The following is a 25,242-nucleotide window of genomic DNA, read 5'->3' on the forward strand; positions in this document are numbered from 1 at the left end:
AAACTAGCTCCAATACAACCCATCTCAAGACTTTCAGTTAAATTCCTCAAATATTAGCTGATTATTGTGAACACAAGTATATAAGAGACATAATAGGAAAAGGAGTGCTTTGTGACAGAAAGATCTTTGCAGGTACTCTGGACTGAATGGAACCTTCTAGAAGCTCTGCATAACAAAATAATCATGGTGTACCACCCTCATATATGACTCAAAATAAAAACTATACCAAACAATATAATAAGAATAAAGAACTCCAACAAAATTTGGATTTTTCACATGATGTCTGTAGAAGTCTTCTAAAGGAAATAACAAATTATTCTATTTAAAATAGTATTTTCCCTGGCTTTACTGATTAGTGTACCAAATTATCAACCAAAGACTCCCCAAGAAGACATCAGAATAATCTGCTAATCAAGCATGGCTGTACATTAAGCCTACTGCAGGAAAGGACATCACCTTGACAGAGTCCTAGCAGTGTCGCTGAAGGGGAGGCCAGAAGCAGAAGTGCATAGGGTTTGGGGTATGAGTCTTTAAAGCTAGAGAGGGGCTGGGGATTTAGCTCAGCGGCAAAAGCGCCTGCCTGGCAAGCGCAAGGTCGTGAGTTCGGTTCCTGGTACCGGAGAAAAAAAAAAAAAAAAAAAAAAAAAAAAGAGAGCTACCAAATCAGGAACTTATACAACATAATAGTTTGGTATTGATGGACACAGTAATGACAGGATCTTAAAGACTATTTTTTTCTTTTGTTTTGAGAAAATGTCTCCCTGTGCAGGCCAGGCTTGCCTTGAACTCTCTGGGCAGCCAAGGCTGGTCTCGAACTTGTGATCCTCCTGCCTCTGCCTCTTGAGTACAGGTTTTATAGTCTGTACCATCATACCTGGATCAAAGGAATTTTTGATAAGTGAGCAGTTATTTGAAGAGTAACCCATTCACCAGGTGGGTAATCTATTGGCTTGAGAAGAGGCCTTTTGCACACAAGAGCAAATTTATTGTTTAAATTTGAATGGGAATTTCCTGATGCAAACAGTGAAATGATTTATTGCTCTACAAGTTTATCTCCCTGGGCAAGAATTTCCTAGAACAAATATTAAGTCTTGTTGCTACAGGTGGTCTCTGATGATAGTTAAGCTCTGCAGATGCTTCTAGTGGCTAACATTGAATCCAACACTAGCAAAACCTCTACACTGAATTGGGTATTGAATCAGGAAAACAAAAGAGAAGGAAATATGGGTCAAGTCAACAAAATAATATCAAGGAGTCTTAGATAGAGTTAACTACTTTCACCAGAACAGAAGGGTTAACTTCAGAGTTACACTTTTGTCTGGAACTGTCCATATATAACTGAACTCCAAACAGAAGAATTTTCTTCCAGGGAAAGAAGATTAAGCAGCAGCTTATATAGACCTGATTAACCAGTTTGACAGGTCTGAGGTGCTTAGCTCTAATGGTGTGTGCTTCAGGGACTGGATCTTCCCACTCGACTCTGCACCTTTAGTACAGAGTCATTAAGTCTTTGAGACATGAGTGCTGAAATAGATGAGGCTATAATAAAGGTTGTTGATTGGTCTCTGAATGGGGAAGTAGATAGACCGTGCACAGATGCAGGCTTGACTGGGTGATAAAAAGCCCATTTTTTTTCTTTTTGAGACAGGGTCTCGCTGTACAGTTCAGGCTGGCTTCAGCTCACTTTGGACCCCAGGCTGGCCTTAAACTCACAGCGATCCTCCTGCCTCAGCCTCCTGAGTGCTGGGATTACAGGCATGTGCCATCATGTCCAGCAAAAAAGCCCATGTTTAGAACCTGAGCTTTAGCCACATTGAGAAACTTAAACTAAGAAAAACACAACGATGCTTAAAGGACACAGAAACAGATGAAGTAAAGGAAAGAGCACAGAAGAGGAGACACCTGATAATTAAAAATAGCTTATATTTACATAGTGCATTTTAATATAGAATGTGTTTTCACTTATGTTATTTTGTTTGTTCTTCACAACATTCTTGAAAGGTGCTATAGTTTAGATCTTAAGTGTCCCCCAAAGGCCCATGTGTAAGGTGCTTGAGGACCACCACCTTGGGATGCTACTGGAAGACAGTAGGGACTTTGAGAGGTGCGGTGGTATTTTGGTCTTTAGGGGTATTTCAGTTACTTTCCTCATTGCTGGGGCAAAATACTTGATACTCACAATTTGGAAGAGGAGAGGTTTATTTAGGATCACAATGTATAGAGGTTTCCTGGCTCCAAAGCAGGATGGCATGGCGGATTCCTGATCCCAAAATTTGTCTTAGCGCTTTCTTGTTGCCGAGACACAATACTGAACACACACAACTTAGAGGAGGAAGGGTCTATTTTTGCTCACAGTTTACAGAGGTTTCAGTACAGTTGGCTAGCTCCAAGGCAGGGTGGCATGGTAGAGGGGAATCATAGAGGACAACAGCTCATGGCAGGGCAATGGGAAGCACAGAGTGAAGGGAGGAGCAAAGAAGAGTCAAACCCTTCTAGACCATGCTCTTCAGAAGATATCCTACCTCGGAACAGCAAGCCACCATAACCCAGTGACCTTCCAAAAGCCCCACCTATGAGTTCATGAGGCTCTAGGGAGACACTTTAGATCTAAACTATAACATTCTGCCCCTTGTCCCTCAGAAGACACATGTGCATCTGTTTATGCCTGTAATCCATCTCTAAGAGTTGCCAAAGTCCTAACTTGAAACATTGGTGAAAAGTCCAAGTCCAAAGTCTCCTCTGAGATTTAAGGCAAACTCTTAGTTGTGAGCCCCTATAAAAGATCTAAAAAAAGTTGAACACTGTCAACACACAAGGGCACAGGGTAAGTATTTCCATTCCAAAAGTGAGAAATAGTGAAACAGAAAGGAACAGGATCAAAGTAAGTCCAGGAAGGCTTATATTTTACCCAGGAGGACAAACATAAATCTTATATTCTATGTCCAGAACCTGGAGCAAGATGTGAGATTTGAATTTCTAGTGACTTGGGTGGTCTTACACCTATGGTATCAGTAGTGGTTTTAGCCCTCATGGCCTCTTTCTTGGGCTGGCTTTGCCTACTCCTTGCAGCTTTCCTCTGATATTTCACATTCCTGGATTCTCCTAGTTCCTGAGGTCTCCACTGCACTTTCAGCTTACCTCTCAGAGCTTCGCACACTCCCCTCTCGGGAGTACAGTCTTCGGCCTCCCAGGCCTCCTTCTGAAATCTAGGTGGAAGCCTCAATGACCCTGTAAATCTTGCATTCTGTATGCAAGTAAAACCAGCTTTGTGATATACATATACTAATTTCCCATAATGAATGTAAACTGTATGTATTACACACATGTACAATACTAATAAACTGAAAACAAAGTGAAGAAAAACCTCCACCTTGAGGATAATACCAAGGTCTGTCACCAGATGCAGCAGTAGCAGAGCCCTTTTGCATTTTGCTGGTGGTTGCAGAGCCCTTTGATGCCTGGATGGCTGAGCCTAGTGAACTGAATCCTAGGGAATCAATTCCCTCAGTGGCCCTTCTCAAAGGGAGTGTGTGTCTCCCTTCTCAAAACAAAATCTTACTCTTGTAGGCTGAAGGATGGGGTCTTGCTCTTTCCTGAAAAGCCCTCAAGTCATTTTTCCTATTGTCCTGCTTGAATTCTTTTTAATGCTAATCTTCCCAGCAACCAAGCTCTCCTCTGTCAAAACTGAATAGGCTCTACCTTCACAGGAGCTTCCTTTCTGGTAAAACTTAAAATTTTAAAAATTACTACATAGGGTATTTTCTCTTGATTCTAAAGGTAGCACTGACCAAAACCCCCAATAGCATCCAAATCATAGCCTGAATGTTTGTTTCCCTGTCTTGAAATTTTCTCCACCCAATTAATTAGTCCATTGCCCTTAATCTCAGTCTCCTGAGAAGTCTCAGGACATGAGCAAAAAGTAGACAAATTTTCCACCAGAGCAAAACACACATGGCCTGAATTCCAACAGCCAGTGAAGTCCTTCTTTCAAACTGAAACCTCATGAGCCTAATCTCTTCTGTCTGCATTTCTGTCAGCATTCTGGTCTTCTGAGCTCTGACCCAAATCTTCCATCAAGCTTGGCTTACAACATTCTAGAGTTGCTTCTCCAGCCAACATCTCCAGATCTTTCCAAATTCTTCCCATAAACCAGTTCCCAAGGCTTTTGAACCACATCATCAAGTACAGTTGCAGCAATAGCCCCACTTTTCTGGTACCAAATTTTCTCTTACTTTCCTCATTGCTTGTACAAAATCCCAACACTCACAACTTAAATGAGGAGATGTTAATTTTGGCTCACAGTTTGTAGAGGTTTCAGTCCATAATCCCCCAGTTCAATACAGTGGACTAATCCAATGATGAATATCACACCTCCATTATCCAATCACCTCCCAAAAGCCCCACCTATGAGTGCACGAGGTTTGGGGAGACATACAGATATAAACCATAGCAGGGTCCTTGATGGGGATTGTGGGGCCCTGGCCCATTCCTCTTTATTTGTATTCCCTGCCCTATGTCCTGCTATATGCTCCTGACATGATGTGATGCCTTGCTACATGCCCAACGTCATGGCTTCATCAGTCATGGACTGGAATCTTCAGAACTATGAGCCAAAATAAGCCTTTTTTTTTTTTTTTTTAAAGTTAACTATCTCACATAGTTAACTATGTCACAAGGATGGAAAGGAGAAGAAGCACTATTAACACAATCTTATGGATAAGCAAGTTGTGGTACCAGTAGGTTAAGTGTCTTGCCCAGGGTCACAGCATTATAAAGTTACAGACAGGTCTTGGGCCTCGCTCTCCACAAGCATTTTGTGACTGTTAAGAATTGGAACTGAGAGAAGAGTGAGAGAAGTGCTTCTCTTTACCCCTCCAACCATAAGGACCAAAGTTTGTCATGTTGTAAGTTCTGTAAATAGACAGCGTGTGCTGTGAACTGTAATTGAATGGGACCTGTCAAAGGAGTTGTCAGACCCTGTACACTGTGCCCTGAACATAGCCTCCGAACCACTACACATCTAAGCTGCTATCATTTCAGAACAGATTACTGCTTTTATGCCAAAGTCCTGCCTGGTCATGTGTTTCTACAGGCAGCAAAATTTTAGTATCCCTGTCTGGCTGGGCTTAAGTTTTTGGCAAGAATTTCCTTTTCCCTTGTGAACATCTTGGAAAGCTTTTAACTGAGCACAAAGATGTTTATTTTGAGAAGCAAAAGGGACTAACTAAATATGTCCAAAAACAATCTCTACCTCTTCCACCAGATGATCCTTACTTTTATCATGTAAGATATTTTGCTGTCTCTACCACCTAAAAGGCAGAATACACAGGTGGGATGATCTAGGATAGCTCAGAAGAAACAAGTGATTCTCTCTGTGACTTCTGGCCCAAAGACGTATTAGGAATCTGGGGGTGGGAAAACATTGAAGGAGTAGAAAAGAACAGAACTTGTGGGTATAGAAGGGCAAGAGCAGTGGTATCAGGTACATAACAATCCCATGGATGCTCCCCATTGCCTGATTAGTTCCCAAGTACCTTTTGGAATGGTTTTTACACTAGTTTGAGATGATGTCATATCCATGTGTAAATGTAATCCTTGTAGTCCCTTAAAGGACAGTGGCAAATATTGCATGGCCAATAACTTTTGGAGCATGTTGATATATAATCATGTCAATTTAGAATTATAGCATACTTTAAGGTAAGTGGTTCAATTTTCTCATTTGAGAGACATGGAAACTAAGAAGCAGGAAGTTAAGTCATTGTCCTGAGGTCTGATATATCTCAGCAGTAAATCAAGACTGTTGATTTTTTGTAGTTATTGAGCTGTACTATGAAATAGGTACTTTGAAAGCTCATGTTTCTTGCCCTTACTCTTTCCACACTTCATGTTTTACTTTTTAAAGGTACTTCCCTTCCAGTGTGAAATCAAAAGAAAGAAAAAAAGGTCCTCTGAACTGAAGTTAGCAGAAGTAAAATAGTAAATTTTTTTTTCTAAAAGTTTGGTTCAAGGATCAAATTTAATAGACATATAGTAGTAAAGACAGAGGTATAATTTGAAAAACTAAATTAATTTTTAAAAAGAAGGAATTGAATTTTCAAAAGTGAGCAGCCAAATCCCTGAGGGGTTGGAGACAAGTAAAGGGTTACTGCTTTAGACCAAGATGAGGTCTTTTTTTTTTTTTTTCAATAAATCAGACACCCATGTTTATTTTATTTTATTTTTTTATTTTTATTATTTGTTGTTGTTTTTGTTTGTTTGTTTGTTTTCCGGTACCGGGGATCGAACTCACGACCTTGCCTTGCCGGGCAGACACTGTGCCACTGAGCTAAATCCCCAGCCAAGATGAAGTCTTAATTTCTTCAACTGTGGAAAGAGCCAGAATTTCATACTAGGTCTTTGAAGTGATTGTTTGCCTCAGCTTTATGCAGAGTCCTTTATGAGCTGTTAATTAGTATCAGAAAGAATCACACTACTAACACCAATGGATGGTGTAAAGTTATAAATCAGTTTTGCTTGGGGAGGGAAAAGATTAATTTGACTTGGAGCAACACCATCTTTATTCTTTAAGAACAAATTCAGGTGCAGAGACCAAGTGAGAGAAGATGCCTCTGGGATCCCTGGATGCTCATAAGCTGTGAAACTCTTCTCATTCACTTTTCCCATTGCTTGACTCTGTTCTACAAGTTTACACCAAACACCACTGCTCCTTTTCCATCAAGTTCCAGGGTTTACAGCTCGGCGTTAAGTTTTTTCCCAGTGCTATGTTTCACATTTCTTTGAATGCATTTCATTCTTCCTTTTCAGGTTCCCAAGATACCAAATTTCCCCCCAATAATCACAGTGTACAGTTTCTCTCCTTTCTCTTAAGAGAGCAATAAGTAATGGATTTTCTGTTTCCGTCTGCACTCCTAAGGGAAGGAAATGAAATGTTTGAGAATGTCCTTGTTAATACTGCTGCTGTTTGTAAAGTATTATTTTGCTTTTTCACTAAACTTGCTTTACTTCCTGAGATTTGTCCTGTGAAGTTGATTTCCTGATTTCAACTCAGATACAAGGAAATTCTGAGAGGCAAGAATAAAACCCAGAGACACAAGATAATGGTTAACTATCTTTTAGATCTAAAAGACAAAACAAGATGCTGATCTTCCAAAAAGAAAAGCAGTAGCAGTAGCAAAACAAATCAAGGCTCCAGGTTTAAGTGCCACACCAATGAAAATGAAAATTACCAAAGTAGTCAGGGTACTGATCTTTGATTCCTCCCCTAGAGAGCATTCTCAAAAATCTTGATGATTTTGTTTCCTTCTTCTTCACTGAGCTCAATGCAGAAATATTTCCAGTTTGGCCATGGTGATGTTCCAGTTTTCCAGGTAAAGACATTCTTCCTGATTCCTAATAAGTATCAACCTGTTATACTGCATCACTTGTATTTGTACTCTTAGGAACAAGGTAAGGCTTTTGCCCTCCTCTAATATGGAAGCTTGAACTTCAAAAATTGTGCTTTCTTTGAAAACTCAAGGAAAATAATTTGAATGATGAATCTTCTGTGGTTTGGACTTCTGGGTATTTTGTTTTCCTCCTCTCTGGATTACAAGGCAAACAGTTTACTTATCCATGCCTACGGCTCCTAGGGCTAAATTGATAAGCTTTTGTTGGTCAAAGAACTGGAAATAGCAATTCCCCCCAAGGGCCTTATTCTGTGAGACTGTTCAAGAAGTTGAGAATTTTATTTGGAGCATAGAGTACCAAATCCTGTTTTCTAAGTTAAGAAAGTATAGTTTTTACTTTTTCTTTTTGATTTTTGTTGTGGATTTTGTTGTTACTACTCTTGTTGGTGGTAACTGGCTTTTAAAATTTATTGATTGATTGAGATAGGGTCTTGCTATGTAGCCCAGACTGGCCTTGAACTAATATTCTTCCTACCTAGCTGAGTGCTGGATTATAGGAGTGCACTACAACACCTAATTCAGGAAGTATAGTTTTTAGAAATATGTTCAAAAAGTCATTCACACATTGCGATAGTTTGAATATTTGTGTCCTCTCCGAAATTCAACCTGAAGCTTAATTCTCAGTGCAGCAGTATTTAGAGGAAGGGTTTTAGCAGCAATTAGGCTGGGAGGACTCTTCCTTTAGGTATGAGTTTAGGGTCCTTGTAAAAGGGCTTGAGGGAATGGGTTCATCCCTTTTTAGCTCTTCCACATTGTGGAGATCCAGGGGACTCAGGCACAAGGTGCCATCTTGCGAGGGGAGACTGGACGCTTGTCAATGAGCACACTGGTGCCGTGAGCACACTTTCAGAATTGTGAGAAATGAATTTCTTTCATTTAAAGTAGCACAGTATTTTATTAAGCAGCAGAAACAGATTAAGGATTGCATCTGTTTTTGAAAGGTAGATCCTACTTCCTTTTCCCTTGAATGAATGTGGGCTGAACTTAGTGAATGTCTAATGAGTAGAATGCGGTAGTAGTGGTGCTATGTTACATCCTCTAGTGGCGATGTACATCCAATGCTAGGACTTAAAACATTGCTTCTGCCTGACTCTCACTCTCAGCTCCCCTGGTCTGGGGAAAACCAGCTGCCCTATCACAAGAACACTCAGGCAACCCTGGGAGAGGTTTGTATGCAGAAAAAATGAACTCTCCCCTAAAGTCCAAACCTCACGTGGGAGCCATGATACCTTGAAAGGGGATGAAAAATGCTGGGAGAACCACTCACCTAAGCCGCTCTGGAATTCCTGACCCACAGAAACCATAAGAGATAATAACTGTTTATTACTGTTTTAAACCACTAAGTTGTGGGGAAATTTGTGATATAATAATGGATAACTAATACAGGAAGCAATTGACAGAGGATACTGTTCCATTCTTGAAATCCGTGCAATGAAAATAATAATTAATATACAGAGAATTCGTTTTTCCTCAGCTATTTACATTTTATTCTTATTCAGTTGCATCACATAAAAAAACGCTCAGAATCTCTACTTTCCCTCCCATCTGTTCACATTTGAAAGGTTGATATATATTATTTGCATGTGAATGCATGAATGTAAATGGAGCAGAAATGACAAAAAAGGTTAAGAACATGAAAAGCTAGGTAAGATTCCCCTATTAGTCACTAAATATTTAACACCTTGTATCTCCTTTGAAATCCTTTTTTTGTCTTGGAGAAAATACTTTCAAACATTTGGATTGGCGCTAGCTCCAATCCAATTAACTAGCCTAGGTCAAGGCCTTGTTATCTGTTGGATGAACTTCCTGCAAGTCCTCATCTTTTGCCCTCTGACAAAATACTTTTATAAGGCCCAGATCTGACTGCATTGCCTTTTTGCTTAAAAATGATCAAAGGTTGCTCATTGTGTGCTATATTGAGATTAGTCATTCCCTGCTAATCTCCCTTGCTATCCCCACCTCATATATCTGGTCATACAAAGGGCTCAAAGCATCTGGGAGATTCCAGTTTTATAAACTGGAAACACACCCAAGAGTGAGGTATCTTTCTTCCTAACCTTCTATAATATTTCCTAAGGTCTTTCATTTCTTAAGGTATTGGAGTGGGAATCCAGTTTAGTAGTACCTGTTTTCCTTGGTTATAAAGTTTACTGGAGTCTTAGGAATCTATTGTCCTTTTCTACATGATACAAGACTACCTATATCTTCCCATCCCTGCATCAGTCTTAGTGACCAGCTTGTTTTTTGAAGAAGATAATTTTAAAAGCAAAAGCAAACCCATCTCTCTTCCTATTGACTGGTTAATATGCTACCTGAAATGGTGGTTGGGAATGGGAATCTTCTTTTGAACAAGCAAATCATAAATTTCATAAATCCTGGATCAAGTTGAAGCCATATGGTGTCAATAGCCAAGCATTTGATTAACTTGGTCTGACCTTTGGCAATCTTTTAAATCTATGTCAGTTGCTAAATTTGTACTGTCAGCTCCAAGCCCAGCTTTTGACACTCTGCTCTGCATTTCTGCTTTGTCAGTGACTTCCTGTTAGGTTCCGTAGATAGGTGGCACTGAGGAAGGCTGCATGGCTTGGGGAAGAAGGAGGGACCTGCTCTCTGTGCTTTGTGTTGGTTCCATCTTCCTGTAGTTCCTGTGAGTACTACCCCAGCAGTACTTCATCTCTGAGGTAGTTCCTTCCCACTGCAGCAGTAAAATTCACTTTGTAGTTTTCCAGCTACAAACTAGTTTCATCCCCTTACAGCCCCCCTAGCACCAGCTGGTGGGAGCCCCTTCCTTAGATGTCTGAGTTTCAGCTTCTCAGTGGCCTCCTCTAAATTATGAAGTTTAAAAAATTTCTCACCTCCTTTCTTCTCTCAGGCCAGGAAGTGTGTGGTGGCTATTCAAATGCACCTCTCAAACCTTTAACTGGAGGAAATATTACTACAGTTGTTAGATTTAGCAGGCACAAACCAGGACAGCTGCCAGGTAAGTTTGAAAATCATATAATTATTTAGTATAATTTCACCCCATGCAATATTTAGGATAGATTTCCTATTATGGTTGGGACCCAAAATGCCCTCCCAAAGGCACACTGTCTTGAGGGCCCAGTTGCCAGCTGATGGGATTTTTGTAACTGGGTTGATCACGAGGGCTTTGATTTCATCAAGTGGATTAATCCATTGATGTGTTTACAGCCCAGTGGGCTTACAGGGAGACTGCGTCTAATTGGCTGAGGCTATTCACTGAGTAATAGCTTGGAAGCCTTTATTTTGTCCCTGGCCCCTTCTTCATGGACTCTTCCTGGCTCTATCTGCTTCCTGGATGCCATGAGGTGAGAGGCTTTGCTCCACCACATCCTTCTGCCAGGATATTTCTGCCTTGGAACCACCATGGCCTGTCTCCGAACTGTGAGCCACAATGATCCTTTCCTACTTTAAATCGTAAATGGCAGGTATTTCACTGAGGCATCAGAAAGGTGACTAACACATGAAAAATGTATGCATTGTTCATCTGAAATTCAAATTGAACTGGGTGTTCTATATTTTACCTTGTAACATTAAGCTTAACTGACCAAGAGCCCAGCTACTGCTCTGTTTTGACGCCCTGACTCCCAGTGTCAGCTCTTTCTAATGACTGAGCATGCCCAGATGCTGAGGCAGATTCCGAGGAGACATGGGGAGTCCCCCTGCCCTGGAACTTTGGCTCAAGGATGTCCCTGTGGCTTTGCTGACATTCTTAGATTTTATGGCTCCATCTCCTTCATTCAGGTTTCACTGGCGTCTCAGTCTGTGGTAGCTCACCAACTTCCACAGCCCCTTCCCTGTTTTCTTTCACACAGCCATTTCCCCTAATGAAATCCTTACAGGTGTAATCTCATTTCATGTCTACTGCAGGGCAGGCTAACAAAAGGTAGTTGTGACTTCCTACAAATGGTACACTCTGATGCTTTAGTATTCCTCTTTACTGATGGGCTTCTCGCCTCACTGTAATTTCTGCTGAGTCACTATGGCGTCCAGCCAATATGGCGCTGGAGGTCATGTGCTATGGCGCCAAGCCAATATGACGGGGCCACTGAAGGTCAGGTGCTAAGCTCCACCCTTATTCCCGCCAAGTCTAATTAGGACCGCCTACTTCCCATTTTGTAATATCCTGTTCCGTTTTCCCACCCTCTCACCCAATCCTGGTCTGCCACGTCAGTGGTCCGCCTCCTAAACCCCGCCTCCTAAACCCCGCCTTCAGCCTGGAGCTATTACTCCTCGACCTGACCTCGGGTGCTGTGGGCAGTACGCTGGCGGCAGCGGTGGTGGCAGCAGAGGCAGCTTCATCCGCAGCGGCTACCTCAGCGACACCGACAGCGACAGCGACAGCGACACCAACAGCAACAGCGACACCGACAGCAACAGCGACACCGACAGCAACAGCGACACCGACAGCGGCCCAGGGTCTCGCCCCTCGTGGAGCTTCGGGTGGAGGAGGTGGCGGGCCCAGGCGCTCCCGGGAGCCAACCCCTGCCGTGCTGAGCTTCACGTTTGCGTGGCTGAACCCGAGGAAGCAGGAGCCCCGCGCTCGCGTCAGTGTTTTAACTAAAATGGGTGATGAAAAGGACTCTTGGAAAGTGAAAACTTTAGATGAAATTCTCCAGGAAAAGAAACGAAGGAAGGAACAAGAGGAGAAAGCAGAGATAAAACGCTTAAAATTTTCTGATGACCGGGATTCCAACCGGGATTCCCTTGAGGAGGGGGAGCTGAGAGATGACTGCATGGAGATCACAGTCAGGAATTCACCGTACCGAAGAGAGGACTGTATGGAAGACAGAGGAGAGGAAGATGATTCTCTGGCTATGAAACCACCCCAGCAAATGTCTCTGAAAGAAAAGGCCCCTCACAGGAAGTATGAAGACAGAAAAGAAAAGCATAGTCATCGTAGCCATGCAGCAGAAGAGGGGAAGCACGCCAGAGTGAAAGAGAAGAAACGGAAACACAAACGTCAGAAGCGCCACCGAGAGGAGCAGGACAAAGCCCGCTGCGAGTGGGAGAGACGGAAGCGGCAGAAGATGGCAAGGGAGCACTCCGGGAGAGAGCCGGCCCGCCTGGAGCCCTTAGAGAGGAAATGGGAGCTAGAGCTCAAGATGAGGGAGCAGCGGGAGCAGAAGGAGCTGGAGCGGAGGGCGGAGGAGCGGCGCAAGGAGCGCGAGGCCCTCAGGGAAGGCTCTGCACACCGCCGCACCCTGAGGGAGGACCTTGGCGACAAGGGGAAAGGCAGCTGCTGGAGCTGCAGCCCTGTGCGACCACCACGGGAGCGCTTCGAGCTGGGGGACAGCCGGAAGCCAGTGAAAGAAGAAAAAATTGAAGAACGAGACCTGCTGTCCGACCTGCAGGACATCAGCGACAGCGAGAGGAAAACCAGCTGGGCTGAAACCTCCTCAGCAGAGTCCGGCTCAGGATCAGAGGAGGAGGAAGCAGAGAAGGCGGAGGAGACAGGGAGCAACTCCGACGAGGCCTCGGGGCAGTCTGCAGAAGTGAGCCAAGAAGAGATGAGTGAAGGTGAAGAGCAAGAGAATGAAAACCACGTCATGGTCGAGTCGCTATTTGACCGAGACTCGGGGGACAGTGAGGAAGGGGAAGAAGAAGTGGGTGAGGGAACCCTGCAGAGCAGCGCCCCAACTGAAGATGACTATGTGCTTGATTCCCCAGCTCTGTCGCCTATCGAACTCAAGCAGGAGCTGCCCAAGTACCTGCCGGCCCTGCAGGGCTGCCGCAGTGTGGAGGATTTCCAGTGTCTGAACAGGATTGAGGAGGGCACCTATGGGGTGGTCTACAGAGCAAGGGACAAGAAGACAGATGAAATTGTGGCTCTGAAGCGGTTGAAGATGGAGAAGGAGAAGGAGGGGTTCCCGATCACGTCTCTGAGAGAGATCAACACCATGCTCAAGGCCCAGCATCCCAACGTCGTCACCGTCAGGGAGATCGTCGTAGGCAGCAACATGGACAAAATCTACATCGTGATGAACTATGTTGAGCACGACCTCAAGAGCCTGATGGAGACCATGAACGAGCCCTTCCTGCCAGGGGAGGTGAAGACCCTAATGATCCAGCTGCTCCGTGGAGTGAAACACCTGCATGACAACTGGATCTTGCATCGGGACCTCAAAACATCCAACCTGCTGCTGAGCCGTGGCGGCATCCTCAAGGTGGGCGACTTCGGGTTGGCTCGGGAATATGGCTCACCTCTGAAGGCCTACACCCCTGTCGTGGTGACCCTATGGTATCGTGCCCCAGAACTGCTGCTGGGTGCCAAGGAGTATTCCACGGCTGTTGACATGTGGTCCGTGGGCTGCATCTTTGGGGAGCTACTGACACAGAAGCCCCTGTTCCCTGGCAAGTCAGAAATCGATCAAATTAACAAAGTTTTTAAGGACCTGGGGACCCCCAGTGAGAAGATCTGGCCAGGGTACAATAACCTCCCCGCAGTGAAGAAGATGACCTTGAGCAAGTACCCCTACAACAACCTCCGCAAGCGCTTTGGGGTCTTGCTGTCAGACCAAGGCTTTGACCTCATGAACAAGTTCCTGACCTACTTCCCTAGGAGGAGGATCAACGCAGAGGACGGCCTCAAGCACGAGTACTTCCGCGCGACTCCGCTCCCCACCGACCTCTCCACGTTCCGCACGTTGCCTGCCAAGAGCGAGCAGCTGCGGGTGAAGCGCGGCACGAGCCCGCGGCCCCCAGAGGGCGGCCTGGGCTGCAGCCAGCTGGGTGACGACAACCTGAAGGAGACGGGCTTCCACCTCACCACCACCAAGCAGGGGCCCTCGGCTGCTGGCCCTGGCTTCAGCCTGAAGTTCTAATGCCCCCCGCCCCCACCCTGACCACATCCAGCTCCAGCCCGACGGATGTGGCTCCAGGAAGTTTAAGACACTAAGCCATTCCATTAAAGAGATGTAGGACGGTGAGCTGTAGTGCAGCCTGTGGTGGTTTCTTCTGCAGTACAGTAGTTTAAGACACTAAGCCATTCCATTAAAGAGATGTAGGAAGGTGAGCTGTAGTGCAGCCTATGGTGGTTTCTTCTGCAGTACAGTACTGTAATTCTTTCTGATTGTACTGTATACTACAGTACTGTAATTTTATGGTCTGTTACACTGTACATACTGCATGTAAGAGTTATGTAAATAAAAGTAGTAATCTATTGGGAAAAAAAGAGAGTTGTGGGACGTTTTTTTCTCTTAACTTCCCTTGTTATTTTACCACAGAGTTGGCAAAACAGGTTGAGCTAGAAGACTGCTTGTTGTAAATGTGGCATCAAACATTTGTTATGTTGTGTTCAATACCAGGAGTCACACTTGGGCACACTGGCAAAATAGAACGCCTCCACAGGAAGGTAATAATGAACGTGACAGATCGTGAAGCCATTCCACAGAGGGATGTTCTGACTTCATCCAGAGAAGAGAATGCTGCAAGAAGATCAGGTAACTAACTGCTTTTAAGTATTTGAAGGTCATTCATATGGAAACTGGATTCAACTTAATTTGCATGGCTCCAGATGTTAGAACTGGAACCAATCAGCAGAGCCCATGGGCTTAGAACCTGGCAACAATACAAACCTATATCCCTCCAGTATTTCTTAAACATGTATCTGGCAAGAGTGGGGAGAATTTTTTTCTACTAATAAAGCATATATAGCTCTTTATGCTCGAAATAAAGGATTTATTACATGTGGTAACATAACAATAAAATACTAACTTTTTGAAATTTTTTCCAGTTTTTATGTCACTCATCACTGGATAGCATAAGTCACTCACACTCACTAAGTAAGAATACGTATAACCTACATGTCTATTGTTAAGAATTCTGTCTAGTTATATTTGGGAGTTCCTTCATCTGAGTTTTTCGTAAGCACACATTTCCTTCCTTTATCCAATACTTAGGGTATTATAATCTTCTTTGGTTATTTTACAAATGTCTGAATGGAAAAATTATGACTTAGTCAAAGATCTATGATTTAGATAATACAATAAACTACCTGTTCCTAGTAAACAGTGTGGCATTGTTGGGTTTGGAATTTCAGTTGACCGCATCTTTGGGCAAGAGTCCAAGTTGGGAGACCAACTCTTAATTGCCTTGTGCTACTTATGCACTTGCCTCCCAAAAATATTCAATTCAGCAAAACAGGGAATATGTTTTTGAATTTTCCTTTGAGAGCACTGTCTACTTCCATTTACATGATCCTCAATTACAGGAGGAGTGACACATAATTTTAGTGATATTTTAGCCTCCCTTTTCAATTAATGCTCTGCCTAGTTTTTCTATTCTTTAATGTCAATCTTTGGTGGGTAAAAGTTACAGGAGCATATCTCTGCCAGTATAAACCAGTCCTTAGTAAGAACTACAGTTTCCAACAATATATTTAGCTACCTTACAAAGTAGAGAGCTCTTCAACATTGAATATCATTTATCATGGCTATACAGAAAAGAATTTTGCAATAGGAGGGAAGATAAATCAGAATAATAGATAGAAATAACTGCATATAAATAAATGTAAAAGTCCAGTGTTATTATGGTTTAATATGTTATGGGAGATTGATCAAACAGTGATTCATAGTAAAAATGATGTTAAGAAATGTTTGGTGATACTTAAAGATAAAGCAAAAGAAAAAGAGAACTGTATGTCCTTTCAAGGTCAGGATAACACTGTATAAGAGGCTCATAGGGATTTTTTTAATTTTCTAGGAGGGTGTGCCTTGTTTGGCTTTGTAATTCAGTGGCATTGACCTCCAAGACAGTGTGAAATACGTGTTAACTTACAGATTTTTACATTCTAGTGATACAAAAGATTTTCCTCAAGTGGACAAAATAACTTCAAAAGTTATACTTTATTGTTTTGTTAGGTTTTTTCCTAGCTTAAAACAACTATGTAAGACCTAGTTTCTCAAGTGTTTTAAAGCCAACTTTATTATCCCTGTTTGTTCTCTCATTAATTAATGAATTGAGTGAATTTTTGACAAATATTCATTCTGTATTTTTATGAAAGTCATGCCTTTAACTTTTGAAAATTATATGACAAGGACATGAGTTAAAAAGTGAAGCACTTAGCTGGGTGTGGTGGCACACGCTTGTAATCCCAACACTCAGGAGGCTGAGGCAGGAGAATCTTTGCAAGTTCAAGACTAGCCTGGGCTACAAAGTAAGTTCAGTGCCAGCCTGAACTGCATAGCAAGATGCTGTCTCAGACACACACACACACACACACACACACACACACACACACAAAGATGAAGCACTTGTCCACACAGCTAACAAAATATTAATATCTTGAGAATTGAGAACATACACTTCACTAATCAGTTGATAACTGTGGCATTTGATTAGACCATGAGTACCTTGTTTTAAGAATGGCACTTTTGAAACAGAGACATACAGAAAGAGGGCAACTAAGATGAGATGTTTTTAAAAACATATTAAACTGGGTATAGTGGTGCATGCCTGTAATCCCAGCACTTGGGAGGCTGAGGCAGGATGATCACCATGAGTTCAAGATCAGCCTGGGCTACATAAGCAAGTTCAAGGCAGCCTGCACTACATACATAGTGAGACCTTGTCTCAAAAGAACAAGCCAAACCAAATCACACCAAACCAAACCAAAACCAAAAGAAAAACAAAACCCATGTTAAATGAACTACTAGTAGGTTTAAGGAGTGGAAACTCAAGAGGTGTATGTTGTGAGAATTTACTTTCTTTTCCTGCAGTACTGGAGATTGAACCCAGGGCCTTTGCACTGAGTTCCACCTCCAGCCCTTTTAAAACTTTTTGTTTTGAGACAGAGTTTCACTAATACACTAAGTCATCCAGGATGAACAAGAACTTGTCTCCTGTCTCAACCTCCCAAAGTGCTGGGATTGTAGCTATGTGCCACCAGACCCAGAGACAATTTTAAAACTTTATCAATGATTCCATCAAATGTGACAAATTGCAGTGCTGTATGAACAGGGAAAAATCATTAACCTCTCTGGTTCTCAGTTACTTTATCTGCAAAACAAACGGGCTGCACCATGTCTTCAATCCTAAAATAATTGCACTTGATATTGAAAGTTCATTGAATGAAAAAAGGATTTGATTTATTTTGAATGTTTCCCAAGAGCATAACTAAGCCCTCTAGTTGGAAGCTATAGGAAAATAGATTTTTGGCTGAGTATAAAGAAAAGCTTTCTAACTATGAGAGTTGTTCACAAATCCAACAAGCTGTCTTATGAAGTACTGAGTACTGGGATTACTTGGGAAGAACCACTGATATCCTCACCTGCTGGTGCCATTAAACTGCAGGGCTTGGAAAGTGTGCCTCATGGTCTAATTAAACCCAGGCACATCTTTTCCTGTCTTTCAAAGTGAGTCCCAAATGGCTAACTCTGCATTTCTCACCGTTTCCTTTCTGATTTCTGATTTTGTGTTTTGTTTCTGTGTTGTGGCCACGCCTGCGAGTCTGTCTGTTTTGGCTAACTTACGGTCAAGCACAGCTACGTCCTGGAACCAGACTATACTACTTTGTGAGGTCCAAAGGCAGGCATCTTTTCCCGGTTCTGCAATCAAGACATTGTGTTGATAACATGAAAATAACCATGATGGGAGAATTTACACCATAAAAGTAGACAAAGGCTACGTATTAGAATTTGTCATCTGAGAGCCTTGGTAGCTATATCTGCCTCCTACACCTTTTTTAACACCTGAGGCCAAACACTAGTGATTTTGTATTTTTATCTCAAATCAACATTAACTGAGTAACCTAAAGAGTCTCTTATCAAATTTACAGTTAAAGCCAGGTCCTTTTCTAGAACTACAATGAGGACTGCTAAGTGCTTCTTAATTCCATGGTGGCAGCCAATGAACCACCCATGCTTAATTTCATGGTGAAGAGATGGCCATGCATGTGTATGCACGTGCTTCTGGTATGCAGTGGCCGATTGCTACAAGTCATTTGGTTTTATGATGTGACCATCTGATGACCTGTGTAATACGGATAATGGGGTTGTACTTTATCAGGAGAGAGAGGAAAGCGAAGCCAGTTTGTCGGTCTTGTTTTTTGGTCTACTTGTGAGCTCAAATTAATTAAGATAATATTTTGTGCCCACTAGAAAGGAAAATGGGAATGCTGAGTTCTTTGTTTCAGCGCTTACTCCTGGTCTGTGGCCGGGGTTATAAAGCAGAAGCCAGCCAGCTCTCTGTAACTGAGTAAAGCTTTCCTCTCTCATTGTGTGTGTAAAATGGTTTCTTATCTTGGGAATTTACTAATAAATTATAAGGTCTTTTAAATTTAAGATATTTTGTTGTAGTTGACTGGCAAACATCTAGTATTTCTAGAATTCTTAAGTAATAAACTAAATTTTTAATACTCTAAATGCTCTAGATTTTTAATAAAAAATCTTTTAGAAAGTGCTGAGAAGCAATTTTTTATGGTCATTATATAGATGTATAAGATACAATGCACAACAATAGTAAATCTCTGGATATATCAGTCTAATTTATCATTTTGATCTAAGAAAAGACAATTTTACCTCTGACTTTAGTGTGTTATGTATAGTGCCTTTGTGCATTTTAATATTTCGAAGATCTAGGTTTGCTTTCTGAACTTCCTCGATGTTATATACTGGTTTATTGATGAAAGAAACTAACATTAGTACTTAATAATGTTAATGATTATGAAATACATAAAATTATGGGTTGAACCAGATTGAATTATAATGTTGACAATTTTTTAGGTATCAGCAATCGTATTCTATAGTATGTTTGCTAAACATAATTTCTGATATTTTTGGGTTAATTTTTAAATCTTGGACTAACTAAGTTAATAATTAATCTTTACAACCTAGATAATTTCTATAATAGAAGACAAAAACATTGGTTTCTAAACACAGCTTTAAAAATATACATACATGAGTTTTTTATTTTACAGTGCTACTGAGTGGTATACTTGTGGGTCATATTAATGAATGTGTTCGTTTTTCTTTTATATAACACTCTGTTACCAATTATTCATCTCCAAGTTCTCTCCATGAAATATATACTGGGTAGTTTGTTCAAAGTTATAGATAATATTGATGATTAAAAGTGTATGGCAGGGTATGGTGACACACACCTGTAATCCCAGCACTGGGGAGGCTGAAGCAGGAAGATCACAAATTCAAGACCAACCTGGGAAACTTAGCAAGACCCCATCTCAAAAAATGAAGAGCCATGGGAGTAGCTCAGTAGGAAGGCCCTGGGTTCAATCTCCAGCCATACATAGGGACCTACATACAAACAGTTGCAATAGTGTTGAGAAATATAATAAGATTCCCAAAGTAACAGAATTTTTGTCTGTGTTTCAGGGCAAATATAAGTAGTTTGCTCTAAAGGAAAACATCAGTTCTAGAATATGAATTAAGAAGGAAAGACAAAATGCAAGTGCGTATAGAAAACTCTAGAAGGTTTGCTGAAAGTAAACCATATTTGTCTTGCTTATCTGAAAAGAAGTAATGAAATATGTTAACATTTTGGCAAAGTTTTCTTAGTTTTGATGGGTTTGTTCAAAAGATAATTTTTTAAAAAGAACTTGGACGCCTTTATTGCCAAATATTGAATTAATGCAAAAATAGAACTTGGCTTTTCCTGTACTATAATAATAAATTGAGCTCCTTTTGTTAACTTGTTAAAAAATAATAGCTTTATTGAGCAATAATTTACATACTATACAATTGACCCCTTTGAAGTGTAAAGTGTCCTTTAATATATTCACAGAGTCAAAGATGCTAATCCTCACCATGGTGCAATTTTAGGACATTTCACCCATCCCCAGTCATAGAGCTCCTAATGAGAGGTAATAAGCAGTTATTATTTACATATTGTGTAATAAACCCAGATAGTACAGATTATATTGCACCATTTTCTGTGCTTTGTGTCGATTTTATCATGTCCATGATTACAAAGAACAAGATCTCTTCACCTCTCAAAGACCTTAAAAGTCTTTAACATTGTTTTACCTACTTCTGTGCTTCTCTGAAAATATGAAATAGTGGCCTTAGATTTTTCAGGAGCTCTTGATCTTACCATCTTGCCCGCTAAATCTGTAGCTTCTGTTTCCCTAGTATCAGACCCTAACTTTAGAAAAGAATAAACTTTACACTGAAAACTACCTTGATGAGTCCCAGAGAACCTATGGAAAAATCACAGAGATTTTCTCTTTCACCTTATGAAAAAGAGAATGTTAGAAATAATTGAGTTTGTCAAGTAGCTCAGTGCTCTTGCAAAAGTCGTGTCAAAAGAGTTGGCCAACCAGAAAGGGTGCACAGCCTCCCCCGCGTGAAGGTTGTGCAGGTAAAATGTTGCTGATACAAGTAGTTCAGAGACTGTATACAGGAAAGTCTTGAAGATTTTGTAAGACCCTTGCTGTCCATAATCGATTCTCACCCTTGAGGGGAAACATTGATCAAATCCTTACAAAACACTCATGCGTTAGACAGCTTTGTTCTCCATCTGGCATTGCTGGTTATTGTAATAAATTAACCACAGCCATCCAGTCTAACAGATTTTTTCTGCTTTTCTCCTGTGCTTGCCTTTAGGCTCTGTTATAAGTAATAAACCAGAGATCAGATCTTCAATAAGACAATCATGAAATGACTCGTGGAAATGACAGCTCTGGGTATTCTGAAGTGTTGATACTTGAAAGAATGGACTTCTAAATGTAAGCTTCTAAGCTGACTTCCTTTAGACAGCTTTCAGACCGTACTGGGAACTAAGTCAGGACTTGCAGGACTCCTTTTGGTTTTGTTCTAGAAGCTGATAACTTTGTGAAACAAGACCCTACTGAACCAGCATTAATTGTATAGGACAAAGGAACTGATGGAATAAAATTGTGATTATTGATTTGCAATACTATTGGTATTTTCAGTGTTCTATATGTTGATGAATTATGCTGATAATTTCTTTGCGTGGCAAGAGAAATTCAGTTGTTTGGTTTTTGTTTCTTTTTCTAAAGAAATTTTTATCTTTTAGAGAGGCATGCTGAAATGATACAATATCTGATCAGCTTCTCAATGATCCTAGGGTGGGAGAGGGAACAGGCAGATGAAATTAATTTTCTCCGGGCTGGTAATTATTAAGCAGGCTGACGGATACATCAGGGTTCATCATGCAGATGAGAGACTATATAATTTTAGTTTTTAAAAATTCAATGCTTTTCTCCAATTTGGTGGGAGTGTATTTGCACATTTTACTTTTAGAAGACCTAGATATGCCTTCTGAGCTTCCCCAACTTTGCCTACAAGTTTATTGATGAAATAAATTAAATTTTCAGCCAGGCGTGGTGGTGCACACCTGTAATCTGAGTACTCGGGAGGCTGAAGCAGGAAGATGGTTGCGAGTTCGAGACCAGCCTGGCCTACAAAGCGAGCTCAAGTTCAGCCTGAACTGCATAGCGAGATCCTGTCTCAAAAAGACAAAAAGAAAGACAAAAAAAAGTTAACATTTCCACTCAATAATATTAAAGATTATGAAAAATGTAAAATGTATAGGTATTTGACTTTCTTCATAATAAATACTTTTAAAGTCCAATTATCACAAATCTTCTTATGTGTTTAAGTTCGTTATAATTGTTATTTAAATTCTTACATTTATTTGGAAATATATATAAGCTACTATTTGTTCATCAATCTTTATTGTTGGGTTTAGGTTGTTTTCAATTTTTTACTATTATAAATAATACTGAAGTAAATTTGTCATGCATAAACGTTTCACTGTTTTTTGTTTTTTTACACATACATTTCATGAAACTATTTCTATATTCAAGCAAATAACATATCTATCTCTTCACTTAGTGTGTGTGTGCATGTGTGTGTGTGTGTGTGTGTGTGTGATAAGAACATCTGAAACCCACTCAGCCAATTTCCAGGTCTTAGTGCAGCATTGTTAGCTATTGTCACCACACTGTATACTAGATATTCTGAATTAATCATCCTACATAATGGCAGCTTTGTTTCCTGTGGCCAATATCTTCTCATTCCCGCTGCCTTTCATTCTTGGTAAACCCTGTTCTACTTTTTCTGTTTATGTATTTGATTTTTTTTTTGAGATTCCACACATTTGTCTCTCTGTATCTGGCTTATTTCACTTAGCATAATGTGCTCTGAGTTCATTAATATTGTGGCTCTTTGACAAGATCTTTTATAAAGGCTGAGTAATATTCCTCTGCATAGATCCAATAATTTCCTTATGGGGTACAGTAATATTCCTCTGCATATATCCAGTAATTCATCTGTCAGTAGTCTTCTTGATTGTTGCCATATTTTAGTTTTTAAAAACAATTCTGTGGTGAACTTGGGAAGACAAGTATCTCTGTGAGGAACTGATTCATTTCATTTAGGTACAGAACCAGAAGAGAAATTTCTGGATCATATGCTAGTTCTATTTTTAACTTTTTAAAGAACTTCCATACTGTGTCCTCAGGGACTGTACCAATTTACACTCCCATCAAATGTATGTAAAGGTTCCTTTTGCTTAACATTCTCTCCAACACTTGCATCTTGTCATTTTGATGACAATTATTCTACCACGTGTGATGTGATGACATGTTATGGCTTTGATTTGCCCTTTCTTTATGATTAGCGATGTTAAATACCTTTTCATCTACCTGTTGACTATATATTTGTCATCTTTGAAAAATGTCTATACAGAAATTTGGACCATTTTTAAATTTGGTTACTATGGGCTGAGCATTTCTAATCCAAAAATTCAAAATGCGAAATTCTTCAAAATTGGAAACTTTTTGAGCATTAACATAATGCTGTGAATGCAAAATTCTACATCTGACCTCAGGTGACAAGCTGCAGTTAAAATGCAGGTGCAAGGGCTGGGAATTTAACTCAGTGGCACAGTGCCTGCCTGGCAAATGCAAGGTTGTGAGTTCGATTCCCAGTACAGGAAAAAAAAAAATGCAGGTGCATTCAAAATACTGTTTACCTTCAAACTTTGTGCATAAGGTATATATGATGCATAAGTGAATTTTATATTTAAAATTCCATTATATTTAAATATAATGAAATTTAAATATAATTTAAATATAATTTAAATATAATTTAAATATAATTCCATTATATTTAAATTTATATTCCATTTAAATATAATTCCATTATATTTAAAATTATTTTAAAATTTTATATTTAAAATTCCTGGGTTCCACTCACCAAATATCTCATTTTGAATATACAAATGTTCTGCAATCTGAAAAAAAAATCCCAAACTCTTCTGGTCCTAAGCGTGTTGGATAGGGAATACACAGCCTGTTTTGGTGGTGGTGTTTGTTTTGTTTTGCTGTTGAGTTATGTGAGTTCTTTGTATATTTTAGGTACTAAGTCCTTACCAAATGTATAGTTTACAAATATTTTTCCCAGTCTGCATCTGGCTTTTCTATTTTGTTGATTACCTTCTTTGCTGTGCAGATGCTTTTTAGTCCCATATAGTTCCACTTGCTTCTATTCACTTTGGTTGCTTGTGTTTGTGGTTATCTATGGAACCATCATCAAGTCCAAGGTTAGAGAGGTTTTTTGCCATTTTCTTCTAGGAGTTTAACAGTTTTAGGTCTTATATCTAAGTCATTTTGAGTTTATTTTGTGAGTAATGTCAGGGTCAATTTCATTCTTGTGCATGTGGAAATCCAGTTTCCCGAGTACTCTCTATTGAATGCACATTTTGCCAGTGTGTGTTCTTGGCATCTTTGCTGGAAATCAATTGCTGATACATACTTGGGTTCTATGTGTCTGTTTTTATGCTGGTAACACACTATTTTCACTACTAATGCTTTGTAATGTAATTTGAAATCATAAATTATAATGCTTCTAACTTTACTCTTCTCAAGGTTTTGTTGACTATTTGGGGTCTTTTGTGCAATCATGAAGAGTTTCATAATTACTTTTTAATTTCTATGAAAAATGTCACTGGAATTTTGGAACTTTGAATCTGTAGATCACTTTGGGTGATATGAATGCTTAAATAATGCTAATGCTTCTAATTCATGAACACAGCATGTTTTCCCATTTAGTTATATCCTCATCAATTTCTTTTATCTGTGTTTTATAGTTATCAGTGTAGCAATCTTTTACTTGTTTTATTATATTTTTCCTAAGTACTTCATTTTTGTATGTGATGTTATCATAAACGGGATTATTTCCTTGATTTTTTTTCTCAAATAGATTATTTTTGGTTTACTGTATTTTGGAGTATTCCCATGAAGACTTTTTTGATCAAGGGGTATAAAATTCTAAAGCTCTTTATACTTTAGATCTAAATAACCCTCCAAAGTGTCATGTGTTTAAAGATTTTTGGAAAGTGATTGGATCTAAAGGTGCTATATTCATCAGTGATTCATTGGTGAGTTCATAGCTAATATGCTATTAGGAGATGTGGTCTGACAAAAAGAGGTGGGGTCACCAGGCACATGACCTGGAGGGGTGTATTTTTTTTTCAGTTTTTTGAACTTTAAACTTTAATTAGTATATGTTTGCAGCACATAATGATTGCATTCACCATAAGGAGTTAGGAAATGTACATAACACATCATAATGCTTTTTACTTCCCCTTTCCTCCCCTTCCTCCTTGGATGGGTGTGTTCTGTGTTCTTTCTCTCACACTCTGCTTCCTGGCTACCAAAGGTTGAGTAGTTTCCCTCTGCTGTGCCCTTCCACCATGCCAATTCTGCCTGGAAGCCAGCTCACCATGGACTGAATCCTCTGAACTCGTGAGCCAAATAATCTCATCCTTTAGGTTACAGGGGTCAGGCATATTG

At 40.3% G+C, this 25,242-nt stretch overlaps 1 pseudogene; it reads left to right on the top strand.

Annotated features, from left to right (window-relative positions):
- The first annotated feature begins 11,700 nt into the window (after positions 1 to 11,700).
- LOC102003162 lies at positions 11,701 to 21,407 on the top strand (annotated as a pseudogene).
- The last annotated feature ends 3,835 nt before the right edge of the window (positions 21,408 to 25,242 follow it).

This window comes from Chinchilla lanigera, unplaced genomic scaffold, assembly GCF_000276665.1.
Source record: "Chinchilla lanigera isolate Chin_1 unplaced genomic scaffold, ChiLan1.0 scaffold00027, whole genome shotgun sequence".
Taxonomy (NCBI): Eukaryota; Metazoa; Chordata; class Mammalia; order Rodentia; family Chinchillidae; genus Chinchilla; species Chinchilla lanigera.